Here is a 19450-nt window from a genome sequence, read left to right on the forward strand (position 1 = left end):
ATAACGAGTTTAGCTCACAGGGCAGCCCAGGATGAGTGCTCTGTCCAGGGGACATGGCTCTTCCTCTGCTGCTTGTCACCATCGTGGCCCCGCTAGCATCTCGAGTGGACTTTGTTTTCCCTTATTTGCTGAACATTTTGTGCATCTCGATGCGGTTATCACGCTCCATCCGTCAGATTGCAGCGAGTCCCAGGGAGAAGGTGCCAACTTTAACATATGCCTGAACAGTTCTTTTCAGACATATACAAACTGGAACAATGCCTCGCTGAGAATATGCTTGTTGATGCAACTTGCCAACTGTGGTTTCAGATCTGCTCTTTTCAGCACGTACCAACTATGTGTAGACAGTGCAGAATCTTGGATAGCTGCGGTTTGAGGGGCTCTCTGGAAGTCTCTCTCCAGGCTTGAGTGAGCTAATGGGGAAGAGAGTGTAAGCATGAGTGAAGACCTCCATGCATACTGCAAGTAGTTCTCAGGAAATGCAGCTCTGCCTCCAAGAACCTCAGTCCCTCTTCCCTTTGCCTCTCTCTGCTTTAGGAAGTGGCCAACACTGGAGGGTCACTGGTTTCTCTACCAGGATTTAGAATCATAGAACCATTAAGGTTGGAAAACACCTCAAGCGGAGGACCATCAAGTCCAACCCCAGCCCATCCCACCATGCCCACTGACCGTGTCCCTCAGTGCCACATCTCCACTGTTCTGGAACACCTCCAGGGACGGAGGACTCCACCATCTCCCTGGCAGCCTATGCCAGTGCATTGCTACTCTTTCAGAGAAGCAATTTTTCCCAATATTCAACCAGAACCTCCCCTGGGACAACTTGAGGACATTCCCTCTCGTCCTATCAAGCAGGACTTTGCTCAGCTCCTCACACCTCCTAGGTTCAGATGCCTTCACCATCGGTCCCCATCGCTCAGGGATGACATTGTGGAAATGTATAGTATAGAATGATAGAATCATAGAGCATCCCAAGCTGGAAGGGACCCATAGGGATCATTGAGTCCAGCTCCTAGGTGTGACCCTAATGCACCCAGACCTGAGGCTGCCCTGCTCCAAGTCCACTGTCCATCTGTCCTCAGAAAAGGGACTGACAAACCTCAGTCACTCACTAACTTCTTCCCATGGTTTCACAGACACTGTGGCAATGTTTTAAAAAAGGGCTGGAAAATGATTGGTTGATCAGTGGGTTGATGGTTGGACTAGATGATCTTAGTGACGTTTCCAACCTTAATGATTCTGATACCAAGGTGAGTTTGGGGTTGTGTCCAAGCTTGCCAAGCAGGCAATGAAGCCTGCTGGGTCTGACGAGGCAGAGATGTTTTCTCAGCACCCCCCCTTCAGGACGTGGCTCTACTGTTGCTTCCATGCCCTTCTGCTCCCTGGGGCAGGAATCATGCCCCGTTCTTTGCTGGTGGAACACCCTGAGCAGCTGTAGGGTTGGATGTGGGAACATCAGTGAGTTGGTCCAAGAGCAGAAGGTCAGTTCTGAAGGGCCCATTTTGCACGGAGCCCTGCCAAAGGCATATGTGTTTGAGGCAGCCAGTAATCAAGAGACCATTGTTCATAGCAACCTCAGTGGAAATATTTTTGTGTGTGTATGTATGTGTGTGCTGGCATCCAATTTGGCAATGGTTACTCAGCACTCGTGGGCGGCCTGTCCCTTTCTCTCAGCTGGAGTCTCCTCCTCCTCACAGGGACCCAGAAGAGGGTTGGAACTGGAGCAGATGGTTTGGGGGTGCTCAGAAATACCACTGCCAAGGGCTGTCTCATCACCAGCTCCAGCTCCATGGTGTGCTGAGTGTGCTCGAGACCAAGGAGGACTCTCCAAGGAAGAGGGGGCATGTGGGTCTTCCAGAAGCTCTGTGAGAAATCATAAAATCATAGAATTATTTGGGTTGGGAGGGACCTTTAAAGTTCATCTGGTCCAACTCCCCTGCAGTGAACAGTGACACCTACAGCTCCACCAGGTGCTCAGAGCCCCATCCTGCCTGACCTTGGGTGTCTTCAGGGACAGTGTATCCACCACCTCTCTGGGCATCAGCTCTTGGTTGGATTTTGAGAAGGAACAGAAAGGGAGATCTTTGGATCTCTGGATATCTCCCTACCCACATCCAAGGAAATTTAACGCACCAACACTGAGGGGATGGAGAGTCCTTGCTGAGTAGTTTTGCTGGAAAAAAAAAAAGTCTTTATCCAAGTGAGAATCCAAGGCTGGAAACCTGGATAGCGGATGAAGGCTGTATGTACACGCTCTGTACATCCATCTTTGAGTACAACACAAGATCTGCCACAGAAACTCCCAGGCTCCCATTGAAAGCATCGCTGCTGCTCTCATCCCCACAGAAGTGAATGGAGAATGACTTTCTCCTGATCTCTGTCCCCTCCACAGCTCCCGGCATCTCGCTTTCTCCAAAGCCATGCGCTGGAATCAGCTGAGATGAAACGGAGCAGCTCCTACACACCTTGGGAGCTCAGGCAGGGCTGCTTCCCACACAGTGTCTTTCACCCAAATTAAACAGCTCTCAGCTGAGCTCTGCCATCCATCACGCCAACCCACAGGCACAGCTCGCTTTTGGCTGCTTTCTGTGCATTTTGGTTCATGTTCAGTGCAAAACGAACGGGGACCTTTTCTGTGAACGTGTTGCAAGGGGAACACAGTCTACAAAACTGCGGGGTCATCCTTGAAATGGCTCATACTGGAGTCAGTGGGAGGCTTGCAGTCGTTAAAGATAGCCAAGACCTGGATAGCAAGTGCTGTATGCAGACCGCCTACTACAGGGGAAGGATGGATGGGGTCCATCCCCAAGGGCTGGGTCACTCCGTGGGGAGGTATCACTGAGATATTGGGTTTCCACTGAATAAATCAGCCTGGAGACCTTGGTACAGCATGAAAGTAAATAACAGCAGGCTTCACTGGCAGCTGCATTGAAGGCTGGGTGTGTTCTGTCGGTGGTGTCTGGATCATAGAATTGCAGAATCATGGAATGGTTTGACTTAGAAGGGACTTTCAGAGGTCATCTACATCTATGGGGACATCTATTTCTTGGTCAGGTTGTGGTTCAGCCTGACCTTGAATATCTCCAGGTCCAGGGGCATCCACCACCTCCTTGGACAACCTATGCCAGTGCATCACCTGCTGGAGCTCCATGGGTGTAATTCAGCTGACCGCATCTTGGCATCTAAATCAATGCATTTCCCTATGCTGCACTGATAGGAGGCCCCTTCAGTTGCCCATCCGTGTGTCTGAAAGCACTGTAGGTGTCCCAGGGTATTCCAGGCAGGTAGATGGGATATAGGGTCTGTGTTGTCATCACTGTGGGATAACTCGGTGGAGATCCTTGCTGGAGACCAAGGGCCCTCTGTTTTCTCATGTAGGCTGGAATCTGATGTGACAAGCGCCACAGCCCCACGTCCACATCCAGCTGTTTGAGGTGGGAAACTGAGGAGCTCCTGAGCTCCCTGTGCCAGAAACACCTGCACTGTTCATGCCCAGAGCCGTATTGGGTTTGGATGACTGCATTTTGGGAGAAATCACTATTGCTGCTCTGCATCCTTAGCCAGGGCTAGCAAATCCTCCAGCTTGCTGGAGAGCAGCCCCAGGGAATGACCTTAGACTCAAATTGCGTTAAGAAAGGTCCTGGTGAAACAAGGCAGCTCTCAGAGCCAGAGTCTGCAGGCAGCCTAGGCAACCGCCTTGGGCTCCTTCCAGCCTCCAGGGAGAAGCACAGTCCCCAGGAATCAATAGCGGAGTGCTTCTAACAGTCAGCAGGGCTTTGGCTTGACCTAAGCCATTCTATTGGGTTGTTTTTCTCTGCTGAAAGCAAACAAGGTCCCTAAATGAGGGTCCTGGATTCAGGCAGCCTGCAGAGGCTGACCCATTGTAAGGGGAGGGTTGGGTTCATACTGGCTGATTGCATTCATCCCTCTGTCCTCCTGGCCACTGGGATGCTGAAATCCTGCTACGACAAAGATAGGCAATAATAATGGAAGATAATAAAAGATCCCATGTGATGCCAGGTCTCCTAGCACATGGGGGAGGTAGGCAGGGGGGGGTCCTGCTCTAATCTAATCTGGGCCATATCAAGACCCCATGGAACCATTAAGGTTGGAAAAGACCTCTACAATCATCAAGTGCTCCAAGAAACCTGCAAAAAACCTGAGAAATCTGGTTCATGGCCAGAGATGACAGAGCTCAGTCCGGTTCATGCAAGAGGGGTGGAAGGTGAGTGGGTCACATTGCACACATTGCACTGTGAAGGCTTTTCTGGGGTTCAGAGCATAGCTGGGAAAAGGCAAAGAGAAAGGCAGCGAGGAGCTGTGGCTGCCTGAATTCCCAAGTTCACCCATTTTTCAGCAATGAGGGTGTTTCACCAGCTGGACAACTTGCAATTGGAATCTCTCCCAGTCTTTAAACCGAGCCCATCTGTGTTTTTAAGTACTGAGTTTAACCCCCAGAAACTATGATCTGGATGGAAAAATATTGAGCTGCGAGCCGTGTTCTGACAAGGTTCAGACGAGATGTGCGTAACGACCCCCCAGAAACAACAACCAACCCATGCACCTCTCCGAAACAAACTCCAGGATGTTTTAAAATCTGTTAGTGCTACGCCTCACATCATGTAGCAACAGCTGAAGGTCATAAGCACTGTATAAATAGAAAGGAGATTTTATTGTGACATGTCCATCCGGAGCCATTGCTCTTGGGGATGCCATCTGGGACAGGGGAATGGGATCCTGAGCATTCCCTCTGCAGTAAAGAAAAAGCAATCCTTGTCGTTACAGGGGTGTAAGATGATACCATGTGTGCAGGGAGGTTGCAACTCTGCTCCTAGTTTTGCCATTTCTCAAGAAGAGTCGGATGCGTGAGAGCCGCCTTTGGAATGCAAGTGGTCTCCAGTGGGGCTTAAATCCTACACCCAAAAAGGAAGGTTTTCATCCATAAAAAGCGAGCTCCTGAAGAGTGGCTTATAATGGCTGTGCTTCCCATGTGTGCACCTCAGTGCCCGCACTGGTAGGGGTGACTGGGGCTCTCTGATGTGCTGTAGGCTTTTATGTCTGTAGGGTCTGATGACACGCTATTAGAGATGTTTTCTGGAGATGGCCAAATCCCTGCATCAAGGAGTTTTTGTCACTCATCAACATCTTGTGGCCAGCCCTTTGCCTTCCTCGTGTTTATGGATGGTGAGGTCTTCAGGCTTTAGAGCAGTTGATGCTGCACCTTTAGTCTCTGCCAGAATGATGGCTTTGGGAGATCTTCAACAACCCATGGTCGACTTGAAAGTAGGAGAGAATGGGGAACCATGATGGAGGAACCACAGGAATCACAGCAAAAATGGAGGGGTGAAACGCTGGCTCTGTCCAGTGAGATGCATGAGCTTGATTCCAGCTGCCTGGCTGAACACGGATGGTGGTCCCTGCGAGGGAATTCCTGCTGCTCCTGAAGCAACACATCAAGGTGTTGCTCCTCCACAGAGAGGAGGTGAGACCTTCCCTTTCATTGCTTGGTGCTGAAGATAACTCGTGGTATTTACTTAAGGAAAGCAATCTGAGAGGGATGTAGGCTGTAAATCTTCAGGCGTCATTGCTGGACGAGAGCCAGAGAGCCAGAGAGCCTCTCAACTCCATCTGTGCGAGGACCCAAATCATGCCATGGCTGTGCCTGCCTTCCCATTGAGGGCAGAAGCGTCACGCCCTGTCCCAGGACATCATCATGCTTCCTCCCAGTGCCACGCTCCCCCTGTTCAGTGCAGGGGAGTTGGACTTAGGTGACCGTTAAAGGTCCCGTCCAACTCAAATGATGATTCAGTGAAACCCATAGGAATAAAACCAGGAGGATGGCAGCCCTGCTCTGCAACTATGACTGCTTTTCCTCCTCCTTGAAGGACAGCCCAGTGCATGGCATTGTAGCCACGGGGAGGAAAATCTTTCCCCTCCTGCTATGATTGCTAATACGGTATTGGATTGTGCAATGGGTCACACCTATTGATCACAGCAGGCTAAAAAAGAAACAACTCATAAATAACTCCTGACATCCCCAGCTGTGCCAGAAACCCTGGCTGAACAAAGGGCTCTTGGGAAAGCTCTTGTTGGTATTTCTCTGTCCCTCTCCTTTGGAAAACACTTGGGACAGCTTTGGCTCAAGCCAGATGATGGGGACTCACTAAATGCTTTTGCAGATGTTTTCTTAATCCAGCCCTTCCTGGCAAAGCATCATCAGCCTAATGGGTTTGGGGCAGTGCTGCTCATGTCCAGCGCAGCACTGGTCCTGTGCCCTCTCTCACTGATGCTGGAGCTGGTACGTGGGCAGATGGCATGGCCAGAAGGCAAAGAAAGTCACTATACTGCATGAATTTGGCAAAAAGAACTGTAACAAATGCGTGCTAGGGAGGTTGAGGGGATCACATTTGGGTTGTGCTTTCTTAAGAAAACTCAGGCCTACATGGACCTGGGGTGGAAAAAAAAAAGCATGGTCCATGCAGGGCACCTGAGACACATCCAGAGCCTCTGCTGGGGTGCAGCAATGGGAAGCAATTGGACTGTTTAATGGATGAGAAACTGGTTGCAAGATTGTACCCAGAGAGTGGTGGTGAATGGCTCAATGTCCAGATGGACATCAGCGACAAGTGGTGTCCCTCAGGGGCCAGTACTGGGACCAGTGCTCTTTAACATCTTCATCAATGATGCTGACATGGGATCAAGTGCATCCTCATCAAGTTTGCGGGTAACACCTCTCCTGTGGGGACAGGCTGAGAGAGCTGGGGCTGTTCAGCCTGGAGAAGAGAAGGCTGCACGGAGACCTTCCAGCTCAAAAGGCTCTGTGAAGGAGCAAGAGGAGATGCAGTGGGGCACAAAGGGTGGCAAGCAACAGGGAAGGGCAGACAGACAGACAGACATCAGGATCCCTCACAGCAGTACCCTCTATAGAGCACTCACTGGTTCTCACCAGATCCCATGTGGTCTTTGCAGAGTGACCATGGTGGGGGATATGTGAGAACAGGGAATGCCCAGGCACTGCATCTCTCCTCCCCCTGCCTCATGCTCCCTTTCTCCCTCTCGCTCTTTCTTCTTTTTACATGGCAGGAAAAAAAAAGAAAACGTTCCCCACATAATGATGATTCGGCCAACAGGTCAAGTCAAGCATGATAGATTTCATTTTCAAGCTGGGGTCAGGCGGTAAATTGCTTTAATGCTGCTGGCCCGGAGATCACCACGCTGAAAGGCTCTTGAAAATGAGGTCCCCTGGCATCACCAGGCTGCTCAGAGCTGAGCAATGCCTTGGGTTGTTGGGGGGCCAGGGGTAAGTAGGGCTCTGGGAGCAGTGCCATGCCCGTGGCTTGTGGCCTGGGGACGTTTCCTTGGGGTTGGATCCCTTGTTCCCAAAAGGACCAAGGATTCTGAGTGCAGAAATGCCAGGGTGAGGGGTGCTCTGCGGTGGGTGATCCCATGTTATAAGGGTGCAGAGCAATGTACGTGCTTGGTATGTGAGTTATCTCATGTATAACATACAGTGGGCATACACCACGTAGTGGGCATGGCGGTGATGGGTTGGCAGTTGGACTGGGTGTTCTTAGTGGTCTTTTCCAACCTTAAAGATTCTGTACTTCTATGATCTCACTGACAAAGGCCCTGTGATGTACTTCAGGGCATGCTGGTGCTGAGAGAGCTCCAGGAGACACCAAAGCCCTGATACGAACTTAAGAAATAAATCCATCTCACTGCAGAGGGAGATGGAGCATCAGCCAGGGAGGGGAAAGTTTATTTAGAGAAACAACCGTGGGCTGCCTGCCCACACCAGGCTTTTAGCTGATGAGATGCACGTGCCATGCTTGGGGGCGGCTGGGGGAACGAGTCTGTGGATATAAGGCACATGGCATCTCCTGCAGTGCCCCAGGGCTGGTCCAGCAGGACCCCACTTGGAGCATCACCTCAGCCAAATGAGACAACCCCAGCCATTCCTTTATCCTTTAAAAGCTCAGCTAGGACATCTGGAGGTGCTCCAGGCCAAGATGGGGCCCTGGGCAGCCTGATCTGGTGGGGGACAACCAGCCCAAGGCAGGGGCTGGGGCAGGCTGGGCTTTAAGGTCCCGTCCAACCCAACCATTCTATGATTCTATGATTCTACGACCTCTTTGCTGTGAGTGGGTGAGCATGCAAACAAATCAACCTTGGGCATCCCAATGGGTCTGGCTGTTGTGGGGTGCCATGTGTTTGGATACATGGATGGACATGGATGGCCAACACGCTCATGGTTCTTGGGGGTCCCAGATGTACTCTGGGATCAACCACATCTGTTTGCATGGGAGAAGCAGGGAAGATTTGGTGCAGGGCATGGGACCCAGAGGGTTTCCACGTGTTGTCACTGTGGTGTAAAGGGGTTTTCCATCCTCCTCCCATGCCCACCAGCTTGTTCAAGGGCACCTGGATAACTGCTTTCCTGGCCCCATGCTGTGCATTCTGCATCCCAAGAGAACTGCTCACATGCCTTTAATTAAATGTCAAGTTATGCAGGGTTTTTAAGAGCCTTGTGATCAGAAAGATTCATGGAGAGCTCAATTATGGCACAAGAAGGGAGGTGGGCAGGAGGGAAACGATGGGTAGGGAAATTCACTGTACTCAGATCTGTGCTGTGTTTCCCATCTCTGGAACAGGAAAACTGAGGAATGCGGGAGTGCTTCCTGATGCATGACCCTTACAGGGGTGTGCAGATGCCACCAGCATTGCATCTCCTCTATGCCAAGTCCACTGAAATCCCCTCCCTGTCCGGCCTACCTCCCCACTGAGGTTGGGCTATAAAAGGTGCAGTGACTGCTTTGGAGAGATGCCAAATGAGATATCTTGCAGCTCACACAGAGCTGGATGCCAAGTGCTGGCACTCCTAAAGGAGTTTGGACGTTTCAGGCCAATTTGTTCTCCCAAGGAGACCTGGAGGTAGCACAGGAGACAGTAGGCAGGACAGAGGGTTGAAGGTAGGACACATCCATCATCTTCCTATGGGCCATTGCCATTGCTACATGCAGGCAACTTCTGCCCCAGGGCTGCTGCCTTGGGTCAGAGGTTGCTCTCAACAGCTTTTTCCCCAGTGAAGTATCTCTCAATGGCTGTGCAATGTCTTGTTTTGGTGGCAGAGCTGTGAGCTTGATCCGGTTTTTGCAGAGCACAAAAGGTTTCTGTGCTGGTTGAGAGCATAGGTTGGATTGATGGGGTATGGAAAACCAAAGTTGTGTCTCTTCCCTCTCCTTTCCCAGTGAGAATCCCTCTGACCTGCATGTAAATGACCAAAAAAAACCACCTCCCAACTTTCTGGGATATGCACAGCTTCATCAGCTCTTTGCTTTAACTCCAGACCTGGCCACGGTCAGCACTGAGTCTGGGAAAAGCCTTTTTAATCTTTATTAACTTTCCAAGCCATGGAAAGTCTCCATGTTGTGGAGGTGCCCTGATGGGATGTGACACCTTTTTGCCAGCTTCTTGGGAGCCCACAACATGAGCCAAGTTGGAAGACTGGGAAATTCAGTGTTCCAAACCATAATTTCTCCAAAAATCATTTAGCAGGGCTTCTCAGATGGCACTTGGCCCCTATGAGCAGGTACTTTACTGCAGCCCTGGACTCCCCTCCATCCCAAGGCTGCAGTGGGAGGAAGTGGTGGAGTCACCGTCCCTGGAGAAGCTGAAGAACCGTGGAGATGTGGCACTGAGGGACTTGGTCAGTGGCCATGGTGGGGATGGGATGGGGTTGGGGTTGGGGATCTCAGAGCTCTTTTCCAACCTTAGTGATTCTGTTTCTACGATCCATCTGCACGTAGCCCAGAACCCAGGGGAGGTGATCTCCATGACATCTCTGTCATCTCCTCTGCCCATCACAGCACTCAAACATGGCCCCGTGATCCCAGCATGAACCCGAGGATGGAAGAGGACTCTGGACTCTGTCTGTTGTGTGCAGCAATGGGGACATACTCCTATTGCACCACAGCTTCTGCTGCTTCTCACCCTCCCTCCCTGAGCTCTTCAGTTCACAGTCCTGCTCTGTTTTTGATGCCAGTGACAAGTGTGATATCCCACTTTGTGGGCAGGAGGCAGGAGGAGGGCTTAGTCACTCCCTTCAACAGAACAGGGAGAACAGTGCTTCTATCTGGACCCTTGGAAAAGGCGACCAGAGAGAAGAAGACCCAAACTCTGGTGGAACACTTCAAAATCTCTGTGCATTTCTACCTTTGAGGTAAAAATGTCAGATTTTAGGTGCTGCTGTGGTAGGATGCCAGAAGGACTTGGGAAGCTCACATGGCACCAGTGTGTTGGTCTCACCTTGGGGAAGCTATGGGCTCACCCAGTGTCCTCAATTTCCCCCTCTGGGATGCTCAGCCACGTGCAGCCTTGATGGAGCTGCTCCTCCTCCTCAATGCATTTTGAAGGCCTTGGCTGTCTGGGAGGCATCCTAATGTTGTTCCTCTGGTGGGATCTCATTATGTGATGAGCTGAACATCTGGATTAAAATAGATCAAATAGGCACTAAATCCTAAATAAGCCTGAGAGCTCAGTGGCAGCCATATGCTTCCTACTGACAAGCTCAAAAAAAAATCTCTCCTTGCCATTAGCTCACACTGCATGCGGTGTTTTACCCTCCTCCAACCCAGCTCTGGGACCAAACTCTCCTGCTCTTCCTCCCCAGCCATCCCTGCTTGGTCATTCTCTGAACCTGTAGCCCAAGGTTCTTTCTCAGCAGCGCTGGCTGAGGGCACACTGAGAAAATGGGTGGGCATTGACACCACAGCACAAAGCATTTGTGAACAGGCTGCTCAGGGAGGTGGCGGACTCTTCGTCCTTGGAAGTGTCCAAAAAAAGAGTTGATGTTCTACTGGGGGACATGGCTTAGTGGGCATGGTCGTGATGGGCTGATGGTTGGGCTTGATGTTCTTAGTGGTTTTTTCCAACCTTAATGATTCTATGTTTCTCTGTCCTTAAGTGTCCTCAAGAGGAAGCTGTTCTTGGGGGCTATGAGCCCTCTATGTTCTTCTTGACTCCAAAAGAATGCAGGTAACAAAACACTATCATGTTCCACGTTGTTACAAGATTTTTGCTAGCTGAACTCTTATTTATGCCAACTATGAACTGTTAAACACCAAAGCTCTGCATGAATCATAGAATCATTAAGGTTGGAAAGACCTCTAAGATCATCACGTCCAATGCCAACCCATCCCCACCATACCACTAAGCCACGTCCCTCGGTGCCACATCTGCCTTCTCCTTTGAACATTTCCAGGATCATTGTTAGTGGGCATGATGGTGAAGGATTGACATTGGACTTCATGGTCTTAGAGGCCTTTTCTAACCTCAGTGATTCTGTGATTCTTGTCTGGGGAACCTCGTAGCGTAGAAAATAAGGCATGGACATTGCCTTTAGGTCAGAAGCCTTACTGAGCTTAGTAAGACAAGGGCAAAGGTCTTGTGAGGCCGGAGTGCTTTTAATGCTCTCAGCACCACCAGCATATTGCCCAATGCTCAGATGAGCGTTGCCAGCGCGGTCATGCAACTGGCATCCTGCTTGCGTGAGCAACAGGGTGGTTTCACCCCAAAATACTCTGCCAGGTGGCAAAGGTCAAGCAGAAATAAGTGATTGTCCTATAACCCAGTCTAACGGCTGGTAAGAAAGAAGTGTCAGCACTGGTGTGAAGATATCAGCAGTGGTCCCAGCACCAGGGTGATAATTCCTAAAATTTCGGGGTGCTGGTGACTTGCTGTGACAACAAAGGAGGGGTAAGCACAGTGATGCAGGAAGGGATAGATGGCAGGAAGTCCGTGTATAACGGTTGTAATTGCATTATTAATGGGAATTTGCAGTAATTGGATAATTTGAATGCTACACGTTAGCCTCATTGCAACAAGGCTAGCAAAAATTACTTGCTTTATCTTGATGTGATTGTTAATGAGACTAACACCAAGCTCCCCTCTCTGTGCATAAGGTCTGTCCCCTTTGCCTGCCACTAAACATAGCACTCCAGAGATAATAATCTGGAAAAGGCATCTGTGCATGGAAAAATCAGGGCACTCACAACTGCAGCTGGCCACAGAAACCCTCCTGCCCTCTTCAGGACCGGGTTTTGCAGGGGGCAATCGGGATTAATGACGGGATGAGTGTGGGGGTCCTCCTGGTGTCCCTTTCCCCACTCTACCCATGGTCATGGTAGCCCTGGGGGACATGCGTGGCAGCCCGTGTGCTGTACTTCACGGGGCTGCATCCTGCTGGGGAGGTCAGAGGGCCCCATTTGGGGCAGATGCCATGGGTGGATGCCATTGGGCAGATGCCATGGGTGGATGCCATTGGGCAGAAGGAAGGATGGGATACCCACCTTCGGGTCGCACAGCCTGGAGGAATCACCTCTTCATTTCCAGACACCCCATGCTGCCCCAGCTCCCCATTTTTTTTTGGCAGAAGAGCCCAGTTGTGCTGCAGTAGCACGAGATGGACACGCTTCTTTTCCCCTTTGGGCAAGATCCCATGATTTTACAGCTGATCTCCCAGTTCTTTTCGAGGGGAAACAAGAGGAAATGACATACCCCAGGATGGGAATTACTAAGTCAGGAACTCCCCCAGGCTTTGTTTCAGCTGGCAAATGTTTTCCTTGCNCCCACCCCTGCTTGCCCTTCCCCTGGCTTGTTGAGAAAGGTCTGAATTTCAGGGCGGTGGGGGAAGGGAAGCTCTCCGCGCCGCCTCTCCTGCCTCCGGTCGTGTCTGCTTGTGGCCGATCCCTTCGCCGCGCAGGGTGATGCTGATGTGGAGTGACACTTGACCGCGCCATGCAGGGAGAGGGCAGCCCCCCGCCAACGCTCCCCCTCCTGCAGCCGATGTCGCTCACGGAGCTGTCCCCATGGCGGGGTGCTGGTCGGCACCCCACTGCCCACAGTTGGGTCCCCAGGATGTGGGGCATGGAGGAGGAGGTAGGAGTAGGGCTGGGAAAGGGTTCGTGGGCATCTGCTGGTGAAGATCATCCCTTGAGGTGCTGGAGGGCAGGAGGACTTCTGAGGCATGGGCTGACGTGGCTTGCAGATTTGGGTGATGGGCTGTGGGAGATGTATCCAGCAGCTGAGGGATAAAGGTGACCCAGCCTCCATTCCCAGCCTCTTCTTATCCACACCCACCATCCATTCTCCATTCCATCCTCCTCCATCCCTGTCCTCCATTTCTCCATCCTCAGTCTCCCCTTCTCCATCTTCACCTACCCCTTCTCCATTCCTATCTGTCCCTTCTCCATCCCCAGCCATCCTCTCTCTATCACCAACCTCCATTCCTCCATCCTCAGTCTCCCCTTCTCCATCTTCAGCCACCCCTTCTCCATCCCCAGCCTTCCCCTCTCCATCACCAACCTCCACTTCTCCATCCTCAGCCTCCCCTTCTTCATTCTCAGCCTCCCCTTCTCCATCTCCATCCTCAGTTTCCCCATTCTCAGCCTCTCCTTCTCCATCCCCTAATCCATTTCCCCATTTCCATCCCCAGCTTCCTCTTCTCCAGCCATAACCTATTATTCCCTATCCCCAAACTCCTGGTTCCCTCTGCTAACCCTGCGCTTGGGAAAGACTCACTGTTAGTTACCACACTCTGTTCATCTGCCATGGGCTTGACTTGGCTGCATACATCCCAGCTCTATGAGACACCAAGATCTGTGCTGCGAGCCAGGAACCAGGAGAAAAAGGGGAGCCTCTATGTTCCTACTTCATACTCAAGTTCAGTGCAGGGTCTGAAAACACCAGCTGCAGAAAACAGACCTGATTTCTCACCCCAGAATCAAGAAGACACAGGGCAAGGGACATGACCTAGTTTTCAATGGCAGCATTTCATATTTCCCCTGCAAGGAGAGCCAGCCCAGCTTCCTCTCCCTTCTGCTCCCCGGCCAAGCAGCAAGGCTGGCCCGCTGCCTTCCCACCGGCATGGGATAGAGGGGAAAATCTTACGGTGCAGCCTCATCAGAGCCCAGATGTACTGCTGATTCATCCGTCAGGGAAGCATCTGTTTCCTTCTTGTTTCTCTATGAGTGTTCAGCTGCAGCAGCACTGGGGAGGTGCGATCCTTGGGATGGTGTTGTGGGGAAAGAGCACCCCATCCCATGTCCCAAAAGTCATAGAATAATATAATTGTTGAGTTGGAAGGGACCCTTAAAGGCCACCTGGTCCCACTCCCCTGCAATGAACAGGGACACCCACAGCTCCATCAGGTGCTCAGAGCCCATCCAGCCTGACCTGAATGGCTCCAGGGATGGGGCATCACCTCTCTGGGCTGCCTACACCAGCACCTCACTGCTCTTATTGTAAGAAGTCCTGGGGCTCTTCTCTGCAAAGTGCTGCTGAGTGTAAAGGTTTTGAGATCAGGTGGAAAAAGAGACTCAAGCAGGACTAGAAAGAGTACTAAAGTGTGGTGCACTTGGCTATGGAGGTCAGCTTGGTCAGGGTGAGGCTGCCAGCTAACAGTTAGTGATATCTATATGCAAAAGACCTCTAAGATCACCAACCCAAAGCCTAACCCATCCCCACCATGCCCGCTGACCATGTCCCTCAATGCCATGCCTCCATGGTTCTTTAAACACCTCCAGGGACGGTGACTCCAGCACTCCCTGGGCAGCCTATGCCACTGCATCACCAGTCCTCATATGGCCTTGTCTGAAACCCAGAGAGGAGCTTTGCCAGCCTGAACAAATGCGGTGGCCTTCGCAAAGCAGCAATGGACAACTCTCTATGGGATGCTTGATGCCCTCATTCATGTAATTGTGTGGATATAATTTGATTATTCCTTCCTAGTTGTTTAGCATCACAAAGGGGAAAGCTGCCCTCCAAGATGATCCCGTGGAGCCACCGCTGTGAGAGTGGTCTGGGGAAAAAAGCTTCCCTTGTTTCATCTCATCCTTTGTCGAACTGTACAGGGAAAGACTTGGGTAGCTTGTGGGACAGTGTTTCCGGATGTGGGTATCAACCTGAACCACCTGGAGGCTGCACAGAGGCTTACCAGCCCATCCTTACCACCAGTCCACGAGTAAACAATGAAAATTTGGATGGATCCTCCAAACCAGTGCTGCTGGAGACATTTAGGAGCAGCAGGGCACTGCAAGAACACCTCAGCTGCCATAAGCTGTGTTGGCTCTCACCCACCAGAGAACAATAGCTGTTGCTGGATCCCAAATGTGTTGCCCCTGAAACAAAGAGGTTGGGCTCTTCTGGAGAAAATGCAAAGCCCAGGCACTACTTTTGCCCTAGGGCTGATGGAAGTTCATTGAATCATTAAGGTTGGAAAAGGCCACTAAGATCATCAAGTCCAATCGTCAACCCAGCACCACCATACCCACCAACCATGCCCCTTAGTTCCATCTACCTTTTTCCAGAAAACCTCCATGCATGGTGACTCCACCACTGCCCTGTGCAGCCTGTTCCAATGCCTGATCACTCCTTCAGGGAAGACATTTTTCCTGGTGTCCAACTTGAGTTCCTTTATTTGCTTTCCAGTGAAGATGCCGGAATCAACAAAGGGCAGTTTTCTGCCAGGGATAAAAATTCATTCTGTGAAGTGCAGAAGTTTCAACAAGACCCAAAAACTCCTAATCTGGCTTAGCAAGAGTGAATCAGACTGTGAGATAGCTGGGATTTTAGCTGGGCGTATTTCAGCAGGAAATCTGATGGCAGATGTGTGCATCTACTGAGCGCGTATATACATACAGAATGCAAGAGAGGTTTTAGAGAACAATGTTGAACAAAATAAGATCAGCATAGGTTATTCTTTATCAAAATAACACTAGGAAGATGAATGGGCTGGTTACCGTCACCAGCTCAGGCTACCCAGGGTCCCCTCTAATGGGACCTTGAGCACCTCCAGGGATGGGGCACCTGCAGCTCTCTGGGCAGCAGTGCCAGGGCCTCACCGCTCTCTGAGTAAAGACTTTCTTCTTAATGTCTAACCTAAATCACCCCTCTTTTAGCTTAAAGCCCTTCCCCTTTGTCCTATCACTGTCCGTCCATGCAAAAAGACAGTCACCCCACCAGGAGATGAGCAAGACGTTGGCCAACCCACTCAAGAGGCTTTGGGCCGTCTCATGAGCAGCAGATCCCAAATCAGAACTGCTGTGCAGGGGAGAAGCCATAAAAATGTGGGACCTGGAACTAGCAAGAGGGAAAGAAACCTTCTTGCAAGGGAGCGAAGCAAGTCGCTCAGGACCCAGAGCGGTGTCTGGCTAAGCTGGGGCTTTAGCGTGATTATAAGCGGCTTTAAGAGCAGTGAACACAGGAGTCACACACACACACAAAAAGTCAGCAAGGAAAAACAAACAGTGTCGCTGGTTACGTAAGGGATCAGAGAGTCACTGAAGCGTCAGCCGGCAGCCACGTGCGCTGCCTGGGGTTTTCCAAAGCGCCGATAACGCACGAGCAGTCTTTTGGTCCGCCCTCATCACCGCTCATTAAGGATTTGGGGGGAGATGCAGAGTAGGGTGGAAGAAAGTTTAAAGATAGGTGACAGCTCCTGTTAGAGGGATGACAGGGTGGAGTTCGAACGGAGCTGGAAAATGAGGATGAGTGGTTGGAATCGTGGAACCATAGAGCCATGGAATGGCTTGGGTTGGAAAGGACTTTGAAGATCATCCAGCTCCAACCTCCTGCTGTGGGCAGGGCTGCCAGCCACCAGATCAGGCTGCCCAGGGCCCCATCCAACCTGCAGAGGGACAACTCTTCAGTACCACGTCCATCCAGACACCAGAGCTAGGAACCCAATGCCCCACCAAGTGGGGTGAGAGTAGGGCAGGTCCAGGCAGAAAAGGGAGCGGCTCCTCATCACGTGTGCTGAGGTTAAACTGAGGAATCATTGCTGCAGGATGCTGCAATACAAAAAGAGTTTACATGGACCCCAAAACTTCAGCACACGATCATCCAAAAAAGACCTTACCACCTGAAGATCCCACCTCTACCTTCCCTCCTTGAGCATAGAATCACAGAATGGCTTGAGTTGGAAGGGACCCCAGGGATCACTCAGTTCCAACCCCCCTGCCACAGGCAGGGCCACCAACCTACAGATCTGGCACTAGCCCAGGTTGCCCAGGGCCCCATCTTGAACACCTCCAGGGATGGAGCATCCACAGCCTCTCTGTGCAGCCTGTTCCAGCACCTCACCACTCTCTCTGTAAATAACTTCCCCCTGACATCCAGTCTAAACCTTAGAATCATAGAACGATAGAATCGCACAACCACAGAATATCCCAAATTGGAACAGACCCACGAGGACCACTGAGTCCAACCCCCGGTTCCACACAGCACCACCTGAACCTAATGGCTGAGAGCAATATCCCAACGCTCCCTGAGCTCCAGCAGCTTGGGGAGAAGCTCCAGGACTTGAGAAAACCCACAGCAACAACTGACCTCACCCGCAGCAGAGTTCAGCGGAAGCAGCCAGAACAACATGTGCTGAGCCCATTTAGCAGACAGCCCCTCCAAGACAGACGCCCTGAGCTGTCTTCTGTGCTCACTGCTTGCTTTTTTCTTTTTCTTTTTCTTTTTTTTTTTTCTCCTGTACTTCTATTGCAAAGATTAATTTCCCTGGCTGGAAAGTTTGTGCAATATTGCATCACTCTGCTGTTTGGCTTGGCCAGCGAGCAGTAAGCACCAGGACCTCAGCTGGGTTGCTTGCCTGGAGCCGACCCCATAAATAACAGCAGGTTGGGGAGATCTGCATAGAAATCCATCCAGGACAGCGGGGGCCAAAGGCACCTCTGGCTCTGTCGTGATGTTCTCCTGGGCTGCAAGCGGTCCCTCTATTTCGAGAGTGGTCAGTTATAAGGAGAGGTGATAAATAAGAGCTGAGAGATGGTTTTATTTTAAACTGCCCTATGCCCAGGAATTTTGCTTCCTAAAAGGGAAATGCAGAGCGCACAGCTCCAGGAGGGCTGGCAGCAAGGAAACCAGCAGCCAGCATCTTTTATAGGAGGTGGAGAGCAGAGCGTTGGCCATATATGGTCACCGGGGTGCCCACAGGACCACATGGGCAGGAAATCATAGAATGGCTTGTGTTGGAAGGGACCTCAAAGATCACCCAGTTCCAACCACCCTGCTGTAGGCAGGGTTGCTGACTTCTAGATCAAGCACTAGATCAGGTTGCCTAGGGCTCCCCATCCAACTTGGCCTTGAGCACCTCCAAATCAGTTGGTCACATCCCTAATGCAGCGATTTGCCTTGATTTCTCTTTGTGGGAATCTCAGCGTAGGGAAGGTCTCAGTGGGAGCATCTCAGAGCTGCTGTGTGCCTCAGTTTCTCCTGCTCTGGAATAGGGCAGAGAAACACCTCGTGTGCGATGAAAAATCTGCAGAAAGCACTTGAACGGGAAGAAGAATAGATAGCTGGGAGGAGGCGTTTGCTTGCTGCATGAAGTTTCAGCTTTCCAACTCTCACCCCCTCCCCCCCCACCCAACACCACCTACTATTGGGTCTGATGTGGCACCACCCAGCCATGCCCAGGAGGTCAAGGAACCAGTGAGACAATAATCCCTTAATGATGGGATGCATATAATAACGGGACAATAATCCCTTAATGATGCTAAAAGACCTGCTGAGCTAATTACGTTCTCCAGGTGACTGTTTTGCCTTCTGTCGTGCCATGTAATGATTCCCAGCTTTTGCCCTCTGCTCACGTTGGTGTCCCAAATGCTGTAACTTCTGGCTGAGCTTCACTTTCGCATCCACTGCTGGGATGCGCCGTCCTCCTTGAGGGGATGTTCCATGCTTCCTATCCACCCTTGTTCCCCTTGTGGACCACAAATAGCTGTGCTGGGGGGAGCAGAGCGTTGTCCCCTGGCACTGCCAGACAGACAGACCTGTGGTTTCTATGGTAACCAGTTCAGGTGTTAGGATGCTGATGCGGGCAGGGATGGGGACGTGGATGGGGATAGCAGTGGGGCTGTGGATGTAGATGCGGATGCCTCCGGCCCAGAGGAGGACCAGGATGTCAGGATGCTCAGGGGCTGCGTTCTGCAGAGAAGCAGCGAGGCAGCAGCGCTGGAAATCTCTGTCAGATGTCAGCGTGGAGCCGGGAGCAGCCTCGCCCGGCGGGCTCGGTTTGGCACGTCTCAGCAGTGAGCTCACGTCTCCTGCAGCCCTCGGGACACGGCGTGGCGGCAGCCGGCGGGGCTGGATGGAGGACCGGACGGACACGGCGGGGTGTCCTGCTGGGAAGGTCCTGCAGCCTCCTACGACCTCACCCCAGGGCTGTTCCCAGCCCGGCTCCATCTCGCCCATCCCGGCCTCCAGCCTCTCCGGGCTGCAATCCTAAGCAGGCTGCCTGAATCCAGGCCAAAATGTCATCCTAGAGGCTAAGGGGAAGGTAGAGGCAGGCACCATTCCCATCCAGATGGGTCGTGGCTTTTTCAGGGTCCCCGTCCTCTGCATGCTAACGTTTTCTGTTTCAAGATGTGAGCTGTTGGTAGGGGAGAGAGGC

At 51.6% G+C, this 19450-nt stretch overlaps 1 long non-coding RNA gene across 2 annotated transcripts; it reads right to left on the reverse strand.

The window, feature by feature from the left end:
- Positions 13516-18416, reverse strand: LOC110398899. Of its 2 annotated transcripts, XR_002438732.1 has the most exons (3): positions 17383-18415; positions 15353-16844; positions 13516-15173 (listed from the first exon to the last, which is right to left on the reverse strand). It is a non-coding gene; the product is annotated as an uncharacterized LOC110398899 (long non-coding RNA). The 2 variants fall into 2 exon arrangements; XR_002438731.1 differs by lacking the exon at positions 13516-15173 and having other exon boundaries at positions 15453-16844; positions 17383-18416.

The sequence above is a fragment of the Numida meleagris genome, chromosome 4 (genome assembly GCF_002078875.1).
Source record: "Numida meleagris isolate 19003 breed g44 Domestic line chromosome 4, NumMel1.0, whole genome shotgun sequence".
In the NCBI taxonomy this organism is placed as follows: domain Eukaryota; kingdom Metazoa; phylum Chordata; class Aves; order Galliformes; family Numididae; genus Numida; species Numida meleagris.